Source organism: Lytechinus pictus, unplaced genomic scaffold, assembly GCF_037042905.1.
Source record: "Lytechinus pictus isolate F3 Inbred unplaced genomic scaffold, Lp3.0 scaffold_23, whole genome shotgun sequence".
Classification (NCBI taxonomy): Eukaryota; Metazoa; Echinodermata; class Echinoidea; order Temnopleuroida; family Toxopneustidae; genus Lytechinus; species Lytechinus pictus.
This window is the reverse complement of record NW_026974143.1, coordinates 1,749,656-1,761,459: the sequence shown is the minus strand read 5'-3', so window position 1 is coordinate 1,761,459 and position 11,804 is coordinate 1,749,656. Positions and strand designations below refer to the sequence as shown.

At 36.9% G+C, this 11,804-nt stretch overlaps 1 long non-coding RNA gene across 1 annotated transcript; it reads left to right on the top strand.

Annotated features, from left to right (window-relative positions):
• The first annotated feature begins 7,230 nt into the window (after window positions 1-7,230).
• On the top strand, window positions 7,231-11,252 carry LOC135157999 (uncharacterized). The gene is made up of 3 exons (XR_010296841.1): window positions 7,231-7,430; window positions 9,275-9,527; window positions 10,130-11,252. It is a non-coding gene; the product is annotated as an uncharacterized LOC135157999 (long non-coding RNA).
• The last annotated feature ends 552 nt before the right edge of the window (window positions 11,253-11,804 follow it).

The following is an 11,804-nucleotide window of genomic DNA, read 5'->3' as shown; positions in this document are numbered from 1 at the left end:
GTGAACATTGGTGCACAGAAAAGGGGGTCGGGGTCTACGATGCCCCGAAAGGTAGGGGGTGCAAGGACGAAAATATAGCGCGTGTTATATAATTATGTATTATATACGTGTATTCCAACAATTCCACTTTGGTCTGGTAATACAATTCGCCGCTAATCGAAATCACCATTTTATATCTTGAAAATCAACCAAATTGATCTTTATTAATTACTTCATCGATTTAGGGGTGAATATTGGTGCACAGAAAAGGGGGACGGGGTCTACGATGCCCCGAAAGGTAGGGGGTGCATGGACGAAAATATAGCGCGTGTTATATAATCATGTATTATTTACGTGTATTCCAACAATTCCACTTTGGTCTGGTAATACATTCGCCGCTAATCGAAATCACCTTTTTATGTCTTGAAAATCGACCAAATTGATCTTTATAAATCACTTCATCGATCTAGGGGTGAACATTGGTGCACAGAAAAGGGGGACGGGGTCTACGATGCCCCGAAAGGTAGGGGGTGCATGGACGAAAATATAGCGCGTGTTATATAATTATGTATTATATACGTGTATTCCAACAATTCCACTTTGGTCTGGTAATACATTCGCCGCTAATCGAATTCACCACTTTATGTCTTGAAAATCAACCAAATTGATCTTTATAAATAACTTCATCGATCTAGGGGTGAACATTGGTGCACAGAAAAGGGGGACGGGGTCTACGATGCCCCGAAAGGTGGGGGTGCATTGGCGAAAATACGGCGCCTGCTATTATGGCGTGCTATATTATGTACGTGTATATTCCAACAATTCCACTTTGGTCTGGTAATACATTCGCCGCTAATCGAAATCACCATTTTATGTCTTGAAAATCAACCAAATTGATCTTTATTAATCACTTCATCGATTTAGGGGTGAACATTGGTGCACAGAAAAGGGGGACGGGGTCTACGATGCCCCGAAAGGTAGGGGGTGCATGGACAAAAATATAGCGCGTGTTATATAATTATGTATTATATACGTGTATTCCAACAATTCCACTTTGGTCTGGTAATACATTCGCCGCTAATCGAATTCACCACTTTATGTCTTGAAAATCAACCAAATTGATCTTTATAAATAACTTCATCGATCTAGGGGTGAACATTGGTGCACAGAAAAGGGGGACGGGGTCTACGATGCCCCGAAAGGTGGGGGTGCATTGGCGAAAATGCGGCGCCTGCTATTATGGCGTGCTATATTATGTACGTGTATATTCCAACAATTCCACTTTGGTCTGGTAATACATTCGCCGCTAATCGAAATCACCATTTTATGTCTTGAAAATCAACCAAATTGATCTTTATTAATCACTTCATCGATTTAGGGGTGAACATTGGTGCACAGAAAAGGGGGACGGGGTCTACGATGCCCCGAAAGGTAGGGGGTGCATGGACAAAAATATAGCGCGTGTTATATAATTATGTATTATATACGTGTATTCCAACAATTCCACTTTGGTCTGGTAATACATTCGCCGCTAATCGAAATCACCTTTTTATGTCTTGAAAATCGACCAAATTGATCTTTATAAATCACTTCATCGATCTAGGGGTGAACATTGGTGAACAGAAAAGGGGGACGGGGTCTACGATGCCCCGAAGGGTGGGGGTGCATGGGCGAAAATACGGCGCCTGCTATTATGGCGTGCTTTATTATGTACGTGTATATTCCAACAATTCCACTTTGGTCTGGTAATACATTCGCCGCTAATCGAAATCACCATTTTATGTCTTGAAAATCAATCAAATTGATCTTTATTAATCACTTCATCGATTTAGGGGTGAACATTGGTGCACAGAAAAGGGGGTCGGGGTCTACGATGCCCCGAAAGGTAGGGGGTGCATGGACGAAAATATAGCGCGTGTTATATAATTATGTATTATATACGTGTATTCAACAATTCCACTTTGGTCTGGTAATACATTCGCCGCTAATCGAAATCACCATTTTATGTCTTGAAAATCAACCAAATTGATCTTTATTAATCACTTCATTGATTTAGGGGTGAACGTTGGTGCACAGAAAAGGGGGACGGGGTCTACGATGCCCCGAAAGGTAGGGGGTGCATGGACGAAAATGTAGCGCGTGTTATATAATTATGTATTATATACGTGTATTCCAACAATTCCACTTTGGTCTGGTAATACATTCGCCGCTAATCGAAATCACCATTTTATGTCTTGAAAATCAACCAAATTGATCTTTATTAATCACTTCATCGATTTAGGGGTGAACATTGGTGCACATTTGTGCAGAGAAAAGGGGGACGGGGTCTACGATGCCCCGAAAGGTAGGGGGTGCATGGACGAAAATATAGCGCGTGTTATATAATTATGTATTATATACGTGTATTCCAACAATTCCACTTTGGTATGGTACACTGTTAAAAATTGCCGTAATTTTACGGACAAAATTTAACAGAAATCGTCCGTAAACGATAAAATACGGAATAAAATTGTACATTTACGGATTTCTACAGAAAACCTGTAAAAATTACATAATAATTAGGTAAATGATCAATTTTACGGACGTTTTCTGTAATTGTACAGAAGATCATTATTGAAAGGAGACGTTTACGATACATCTTGTAAATTTACTGTAAGTAGATGTAAGTTTACGGATGAAATTTAACAGATTAATTTGTATTACGTGTAAAGTGCATTTTCTACGGAAAATTTTGTAAAATTTACAGAAAAATCAGGTTAACGATACATTTTCTGACGTTGTCCGTAATTGTAGTGAAGATCATTCTTGAAAGGAGACGTTTAGTGGTTTACGGTACAAATCTTTGTAAATTTACTAGAAAGTAGCTGTAAGTTTACGGACAAGATTTAACAGATTAATTTGTACTATACAAACTACGGAAAATTTGTAAAAATTACATAAAAATCAGGTAAATGATCAATTTTACAAACGTTTTGATCCGTAATTGTACAGAAGATCATTATTGAAAGGAGACGTTTACGGTACATCTTGTAAATTTACTGTAAAGTAGATGTAAGTTTACGGACAACGTCAGAAAATGTATCATATAACCTGATTTTTCTGTAAAGTTTACAAATTTTCCGTAGAAATTCCACTTTACATATATTAAAAATTAATCTCAGAAATGAGACGTTTAGTGGTTTACGGTACAAATCTTTGTAAATTTACTAGAAAGTAGCTGTAAATTTACGGACAAGATTTAACAGAAATGGCAATTTCTACGGAAACTTTGTAGAATTTACAGAAAAATCAGGTTTTATGATAAATTTACTGACGTACTTGTCCGTAATTGTAGTGAATATCATTATTGAAAGGAGATGTTTACGGTAAATCTTTGTTTATTTACTATAAAGTATGTGTAGCTGTATTACGGACAAGCCACAGATTAATTCGTAATATGTGTAAAATGCAATTTCTACGGAAAATTTGTAAAATTTACAGAAAAATCAGGTTAATAATAAATTTACTGACGTTTTGTAGTGAAGATCATTTATTGAAAGGAGACGTTTACAATACGTCTTGTAAATTTACTGTAAAGTAGATGTAAGTTTATGGACAAGATATAACAGATTAATTTGTAATATGTGTAAAGTGCAATTTCTTCGGGAAATTTGTAAAATTTACAGAAAAATCAGATTAAATGGTAAATTTACTGACGTAAGGAGACGTTTACATACTTCTTTGTAAATTTACTGTAAAGTAGATGTAAGTTTATGGACACGATTTAACAGATATGCAATTTCTACGGAAAATGTGTAAAATTTACAGAAAAATCAAGTTAATCATGCGCACTTGAGAAGTTTGTGAAAAAACCGCGAAGCAAAGAGAATTTTCCTTGCGGTCTTGGACTTGGATGTGTCTGTCAAGTGATCTTCTTGATCAGAAATTCGTAAGTATTTTGCTTTGAATTCGTAAAAGAAATTCCTGCTGTACTTCTCTGGAATATATTGATACGTTTTATGCAGTTATATGAAATTAATAGTGTTGGTTTTCATGATTACGAACAAGGTTTTGGCATTGACAAGTCCAGACGATGCAATGTATCGTCGCATGCGCGCTGCTACAGTCCCATCGGTGCATTTGAGTGTTGGATATTTTGACGCTGTGGTTGAACGAAATGAAGGGGCGAAGCCGTGGGCCAAGCCCGGGGGAGGGGGGGGGGGGCACTCACCTCAGTATATAATGCATAGTGGGTATGTGCCGCGGAGGGGACCCCCATTTTCACACTCACATTTTCGTTCCAAGGCATAGCATTTTTGTCTTATTGAGAAAAAGAACAAAGAAAGCCGCTCCAAAGCATAGCATTTTCTTCTTTAATCTTCACTTCAGTAGAGCCAGAGGCAGAGGCGCTGGTCCAAATAAAAGACCAAAAATTGGGATTGTCCCAGAAAACAAGGATATCCTTATAAACCAAGAGTCTCAAGACAAATTATGTCTTGATAAATTGAGACTGTCCTTGTTTATGGGGACGTTTTTTCTTCACTTCTCCCTACGGCTACGGGACAAAGGCAGCAATTAGGGGAATTGAGAGTGCTAAAAATAGATTCAGTGACCTCAATTCCCCCCAGTTCACCGTTTATTTATTATGACTTGCCGTCTTCCAATAATCTTGTTATGAAACCCGATATGTTTACATTGACTAGCACTCTTGATTGGTGTCGCACTCAACAGGTGAATGAACTTTCCTAGATTTCTTGTGTGGAGAAATCCTAAACTGAGACAGTCCCTGTAAACGGGGACGATCCCAATTTTCTGACCAGCGCCTCTACTGATCTTATTGAGAAAAAAAGAAGAAAGAAATCCGCTCCAAAGCTTCGCATATTTTCCGTTTTGCCGTTCTGAGCCGCAGTTTTGGTGAAAAGCGGCCGCATGCAGAGCGCTGTCCGACCATCCCATCTGCGCTAGCGCACCCGGCGCCCGTGCCAAGGCCCCCATTTTTTGTCTCACCCGCGGCACATACCCACTACTTTTTTGGTCGAGTGCCCCCCCCCCGGGGGCCAAGCTTGTTTTATGAGCTTCACAAGGATATTTATATTATGATGCCATTTATATATTCATTTGTATCTTCATTTGTAAATGTCAAGATGAAAATATAAACCGCAAAATATTTAATTTGTGCAATTAAAGATTAAACTTATTTAAATTAAACTAAAGGCATGTAAAGGGGTAGATTAGATTAGATCTAAATAAATCAAATCAATGACAATGTCAACTGTAGTGTAGTGTATACCGTCCTCGGGCGAAGTTCATGCAAGCTCCACTCCACTTCACTACCGCTACACTACACTCCACCTACCCGAACTTCGGGACGGTGAGCTCGATCGGATATTCCGAGTGACAAACGTGGCCGTGGGGTGGCCAATGGAAATGTTATTTATTGTAAAAATCATTTTAAACAATATACGAGAAAGAAAAATGGCTTAATTTCTTATTCTTCACCCGTATTTCACTCCGTGTCCATCCTTTGGTTATCCTCTAAATTGTTGATTTTGGGCCAGTATCTATTTCCTCACGTCGCTATTCACGGCCGATTTCAAAACATCGCATGCGATCACTCACAGGTCAAACAGCATAAATATTTATATTATTGGATGGTTCAGAAAATACCAAAAATATTCTACGAGTTGGGGAAAATGTTTTTCTTCCTGGTTTTATTTTTTTTTCTATAATTTTTACAATAAATTACATTTCCATCCCACCTTTGTCACTAGCGGTAGTGAAGACATGGAGTGGAGCCTGCACGAACTTCGCTCGAGGTAGATCTAGTAATGATTTAGTGCTGGCTAGCGACCGACGGTTTCCATTCTCAGCCGCTCACTGGTTATTCAGTTAAGACTGGTGCCTGTGTGTTCCGTGTGTGTATGTGTGATGCGAAGCTACCTCGGCTCAAGCCATGTTGACGACCTTGTTGGAGCGTACATTGTAGCGGTAGTGAAGTGGAGTGGAGCCTGCACGAACATCGCTTTAGGTAATGCGAAGCGTGCTGTACATGTGTTCTCTGGACGTGCGGGCATGGGTTTAGTGACAGTGTGCATATGATTGTGAAGGGTTGAAGCCCGGGTTGAAGTTTCTTACAGCTCTGTGGGTTTATCTATAATTAAATGATTCTCTTTTCAAGCTTAAATTCTTATAATGATTGCTACATTCCAATTATTTGATTAAATTGTTTGTTTTAGAACAGGTCTTTTATTTTTTCCTCAGACTATTTTTCCCATTACATATCAATTAAAGAGAGTCTTCACTTGTGTTTCATTGAATTATTATACAATGTCCACTGTAATGAAAATGGAAACATGCCAGTCAAATGAAAGTGTAATATAAGTGGAAACATGCTGGTCTATTGACTATATGTTGACCATATAGTAGAAAGCGAAATTTGTTCTCAGCTGTAATTATTCTTTCTTCTATGGGAACTTGCTTCTCATAGATCAAATAAAATTTCCGAAGACCCCATATAATTTTGTTCTATTTGGTGCATTTAAAGAGGAGAGAGAAATGCTTTTTCTCAATTTGCCTAAATTGCATTTCAAAATATACCTTTTCCTTTTGCTTTCGGCACAGGCCAATTTTTAGAGGCTGAAATATTAAAGAGTTGATTACTTAAATTTTGTTCTAAAATATTTTTCATATCACTTGCAAATAATAGAGAAAATATAGCGCCCCCCCCAAAAAAAAAAATTATTTTTAAAGGCATCTTGCACAAATTATTACAATGTTTTTGTTTTATTTAACAATCACTATGAGATCTGTATAAAGTGATAAACCAATGAATTATTTTTATATGTTTATGTTTCCAATTATTTGCCTATTTATTAAAAAATAATGTTTGTGTTATTTGACAATTGTTTCACAGAATTACGTCGTCGGTTGTCATCTACCTACACCCATGGATTATCTCCATCACCTTCACAACCTTGAATTGCTATAAAGAGAGGTATGATTGATAAGTTTGGTTTACATTGTTTTAATTTGTTTAAAAGTATTATTGAAATGATTTGATGAGATAACATAAATGAAAACTTGAAATAACATTTTGAATGTAGTTTTTGTTTATGGACAATCTTTTGAAGACAATTAAGATTGCAGTAATTATGTTGGTAGATGTGTAATCAAATCTACATGCACATGTTCACTTTTTGGAACGTTTATAAAGATCACAAAATAAAATAATTAAAAATAATATTCAACTCTTCTGCATACATGTACAGCTACCTTTGCCAAGACCACGTCGTGGGCTACGGGATGCTAGAAATCCATTGGAATCGTACGAGGATCGAGATCGGTATCGACTGTCAAAAGAAACCGTCATTTACATCATCAACATGCTGGAAGCCGAATTGAAGAGGGACACACAGAGGAATGATCCACTTCCCGTTTATTTGCAGGTGTTGACGGCTCTCCGTTTTTATGTGGTGGGTAATTGAATTAAACGATTATTGAGTGTTTCTGGGCTCTGTTAAATCTATTTGACTGAGGTTGTTTCTATTAATTTTAGGTCTCCTGACAAAGTTGATGATGATGACAATATCTAGAAATCAGAGAGGGAGCACATAAGTAAGAGTATCATTTAAGCAAACAGTCAAGTACCTATGAATTGCATACTTAAAAATTCCAAAACTACCACAGCAGGAGTGAAGCTCTGATGTTTCTGCTGTTAGAACTGTTATGTCAGGTTATAGTTATAAATTCGTCATAACCCTAAATTGGCAGATCACCCCCCGCCCCCCCCCCGAATCTTGGCTGTGTTGCGATGAAAAGCTATGAAACTTGGCACATAGATAACAAGTCGAGATGAACATACACACAAAAAACTAGAACTGCAATCGTATCAGAACAATGTGCATGCATTGACGCCTGTGATTTTATGGAGGGCAAGAAACAGAAGGAGATAAAGAGAAAACTCCTGAGGATATACATTTTCAAAATATTAAGAGGGCACTATTTTTATAGGCAATGGTCACTGATGCGTAAAATAAACCATTTGCCATATGAGGGATGATACCATTAGCAAACCCTAAAAAAGTGATACCAAGATAAATGGAAACAAGGAAGTGATTTTACTGTATTCCAACTTTTTAATAGAGAGCGCTATTTCGTAAAGGTAATGGTCACTGATGTGTAGAATGAAAAAAAAAAACAGTTGAATTTTGGACTATCATAAGTCAACCCTGAAAATATGAAACTGAAATAAATGAAAACAAGTAAGTGATGGCCATTTAACTATTGCTATTTTACTATGCGTAAAAAACAGATGATTAAGGAAGCATGTTACCATTAGCAAACCCTGAAAAATATCAGACCAAAATGAATAAAAACAAGGAAGTTACGGCCATTTTACGATTTTCCTACTTTCTATTTCAATAAATATGATTTTTTTTTTAATGTACTATTTCGGATTTGAATTTAGGGCATGAAGACGGCATTTTGAAGGGCAAGTCATATTTTAATATGAAGAGCATGCAACTCTTAAACAATCTACAGCAATTTGTTAGAAGTGTGTAGCATGCAGGATAAGAGAGTAAGGATGGGATTAGGAATAGTATGCAAATGGACTTGAAATTTAAAAAATGGCACCTGGATGGTCATCAGGTCATGCATTGCCCCGTCCGCCCCCCCCTTGGTTTCTGCGCAATAAGTAAAAAAAATATTTAATGGATTAAAAAAAAAATTGGTGTGTAGGTATAGGACACCAAAATACAGCCTCAGTTCAAATTCGGAGTCCGCAGGTCAAAGGTCACAGCTCATTAGATCTGCGAGTTGGTTTCCACATGATTATCATAAGTTCCAAATGAATATTTAGAATTTTTTTTTTATTTGACTTATGTTCATGTGAATTATCACACATAGACATCTACTTTGTGTAATATGTATGGGAAATACCATGTATGTTGCGTGCCATGTTATATAGTGGTACACTTTGGGGGTACCGTACCAGTTTTTTCGAACTTTTATCAATAGATGTGCGAAAACATCAAGGTAAAAAGTCATAAAAGCACGGGGCAGAAAATAAACATTATTCAATGGCTGTTTTTGAAATCAGTACTGCTGCTATATTGAATCGCATAATGATGGCAACACTGTAAGAGGCCCTCCACTTGTTAAAATGAATTGCAGAAAATTGATATTTGTAAAAGATTAATATTCTTATGAAATATGTGCTTGATCAGAAGTATCATCTGTATGTGCTTCAATGAATTGTTTTAAAATTACCTCGAAACAATGACCTATCAACCATATGGTTTGTTTGATTTTACAGGATCATTTCAAAAGATGCATGGTGATGAGGTAGCAATATCACAGTCATCAAATGAATGTGTCAAATCATCAAAGATGTTTCGGAAGCTATAGCAAGAAGGAAGAGGCAATACATGAAGTTTCCTTCGACAAGAGAACAAGTTGAAGCAACTCAGCGACAGTTCTACCAGTACTGTAGATATATCAGGAGCCCTGGTGGGGATCAGGCAATATACTTCCTCAACAGGAAGAGTAGATACTCGGTCAATGTACAGGTTAGATTAATTCTACCCTTTCTTAGGCCCTTTTCACAATTAGTGCTGAGACTGCTTGCAACCTTTGTGATTGTGTGCGACATATATTGTGATCAAATGATTGCAATTGCTAATACAAGCAAATGTGAAAGCCACTCAAATTACTATAACTAGAACAATGTACTATTTTGTATAAAGTTTGGCAAAAAAAAAGAATGTGACATTAATTTTCTTTCCTAGGATTTCCTATCACTTCAGTTTCATTTATAGTAATTATTCGATTCGTATTTGATTGGGCAATTTTTAAAATGAGTAGTTAATTCTGTAGCATATTTTTTTAATATGCATTTTTTTTTGTTTTTTTTTTTGCAAGTACTGAGCAATGGAAGCAGTGGATGGGTGGGGTGATTGTTGGATAAATCAACCTAACATGGAAAGCACACCAATAATTTTTATGTGCATGCATGTTAAAATTGCATTCCAAATATGTGATAAACTTGTAAAACTCAATTGTTGTGTGCTCCCATTGGATGTCCCAAAGAAAATTGAAAATTAAGTGCCCAGAACGATATAGAGACAGTTATGAATGTAAGATTTGATATTCCTCTTTTGTCTTTTGCTAGGTTGTTTGTGATCAGGCTGGGAAAATAACAAGCATCGTTGCCAGATGGCCTGGCAGCACACCTAACTCCGCAACCGTAAGTCACTTTTCAACCAAACTTGGATGGTAAATGTACTTAGGCGACCTGCATGTTATGCTGCAGTCGGAGGTCACATGGTAAGGTCAAAGTGTTCCACAATGGACATAAGTTTTTGTATAAATGTACCAAACCCGACGGTGCTCTCACTCCATGATGTGTCACTGCATCGTAGCAATCCAGTCGGATTTGAAATGGTCTACACATGTTGAATATATGGTCAAGCGCGCAAATAGTCGTTTATATGTTCTTCGCACTTTGAAATATCATAGTCTGTAATTTCAGGACCTTATAGTTGTATATACTAGTTTCGTGAGACCAGTTGTTGAATATGCTGTACCTGTATGGTCAGGAGCACTAACAAAACAACAAGTACAAGTAATCGAACGTATTCAGAAACGTGCCCTTAGAATCATTTTTGGAGCAGCATATTCTTCATATGAGCATGCTTTACTCCAGTCAGAACTGATGTCTCTTGAAGATAGATGGATCAAACTCTTGTCTTGCGTTTGCGAAGTCTATGCAAATCCCCACGTCTAAACTGTATCACCTTCTACCTCAAAATAGGACTTGTCAATATCAGACTAGAAGCTTGGCCAGAACAGTAGAGATGCGATGTCGAACTTCACGATATAGAAATAGCCCCTTGCCCTCGTTGATTCGGCACCTTAAAGAGAAATTCCAGTAGTTGCAGTAAACACTGATTTCATGAGAAAGTCTGTAAAACAAGACTTAATTGTCAGTATATCATCGAGGATCTAGATCTGGTACAGTTACATAAACTGAACTTTGTGAAATCTTGAAATCTATGCTGAAAAATGTTCAGGCTGAAGATCCCCAACACAGATAAGCGCACGTGGGACAGTGTATAATTATTGCTTCGAATGTCGGGCCCGACGCTCTACCCGAATCCTGTGCTTATTTGCTGATTTCTCAGCAATTACACAATTTCTTCCAGAATCCTTTGGCACATATGTTTTATTTATACAAACAGACACTTTGGTGGTCATTTCATTGGATTCTGTACGAACTCATTTTGATATCGTTACCAAACTAGCATTTACCTTTAACTCTAAAAGAATTGATTACAAGGAGTAGTTTTTTTTATATATATCTTCCCCTATCGTTACATGTATAATAATATCAAACTACGAATGGCTGAGAATTAAAGAACTCATCATTCATTGGACTCTTAAAATGTGATATCATTAAAAGATTGTTTTTTATAAAATGCAGATTACATACTAATTCTAATGTTGAGTTCTCTTTATGTTGGCGAACTCAAGTTTCATTTCATTTCATTTCATTTTACTTTGTTAATCAAAATATTTTTCTTTCATATGAGCAATTATTCACTGATATCTAGTCGTAAACTTAATATTTGAATTGAAGTCACAAAAATTGCCAAAATATGTATTATTGCAGCATGTATGAAAAAATGTGACCTAATTGCTTCTTCGCCCTTTTCTCTCTGTTTCCCTTCCACCATCAATTTCTTCTCTTCTCTCTCTCTCTCTCTGCCTCGCTTCTCTCTTCCACTATTTCTATTCCTTTCTGCTTTCCAATTCATTTCCTCTATCCACTCATATTTACATGTATT